Raw genomic sequence first — 1,023 nt, forward strand, 5'->3', positions numbered from 1 at the left:
GTGATTTCTCAGTAGATCCACTGCCTTTCTTCAGAAAACAATAGGCTATCTCTACTTTGATGAATTGTAAAAGACATCCCCCACAACCCTTTCGATCCTATGACCAGTTGTCTATTCTCTATCTTTCTACTGTTGTCTCCTCATTTGCACGAATTTTGCACAGAATGCTACATGTAGGGTAATTACTATGATTGTGCTAATGAGTATTAGTAGGAAAACATAACCTAATTCATATTTTTCAATGGCAAGAACGTTGTGTGGGGCATTGGCATTTGAACTTATTCTCACCACATGAGCTAGTCTAAATGGAAACATTAATGTATTCATGTGGTGTAGCATACCCAAATGCCAATTTGAAGAAAAGCTCTCACTACTCTAGAACTGGAAAATACAAGGGTCCCGTGTACTACATGAAACATACAGGACCATGTTTTTTCATGGCCTTAGGGAAAGCTGTTTGCCTTTAAAGCCAACAAGTACCTGTACCGTGACAGCTCAGAGCATGGGAAACTCCAGGTGTACTCTGATCTGGGTGTGAGCTGGCTTATTGTTAAGAACCCACTATCACTTCTACTAAGTGAACGGCTAGTCATAGAGGTGGGAATCGCATGAGCGGTGGCAGATTGGGGGGCCAGAGATAAGTATAATTTTGGTCCAGTGATCAAACCAGCTGTAAATGTGTTTCACTGTCCTTTTGTCCAGTCAACTTTTCTCCATTTGATCTGAAAATTTCATGATAGATTTTGCCAGATTCTCTGCAGATAAACCGAGTCACCTGTCTCAACCATGGAATGCTCACTCCTGTCGAGAGATCCCCAGACCATCACAGGTAGAGCTGGAATGGTGCACGGAGGCTGAAGGTCGTGAGAAGTGTTGCGCTGAGCATTCAGCTCCCTTCATAGAAACATCCAGGCTGACTCTCCCACACATCGGCGCCTCACATACTCGTTTGCATTCTCTTCTCCCTGTACAGTCTCTCCAACCTAAAATTCCCTCGCCTTCTCTTTACATAACTGAGTCCTG

Source organism: Hipposideros armiger, unplaced genomic scaffold (assembly GCF_001890085.2).
Source record: "Hipposideros armiger isolate ML-2016 unplaced genomic scaffold, ASM189008v1 scaffold_176, whole genome shotgun sequence".
NCBI classification, from domain to species: domain Eukaryota; kingdom Metazoa; phylum Chordata; class Mammalia; order Chiroptera; family Hipposideridae; genus Hipposideros; species Hipposideros armiger.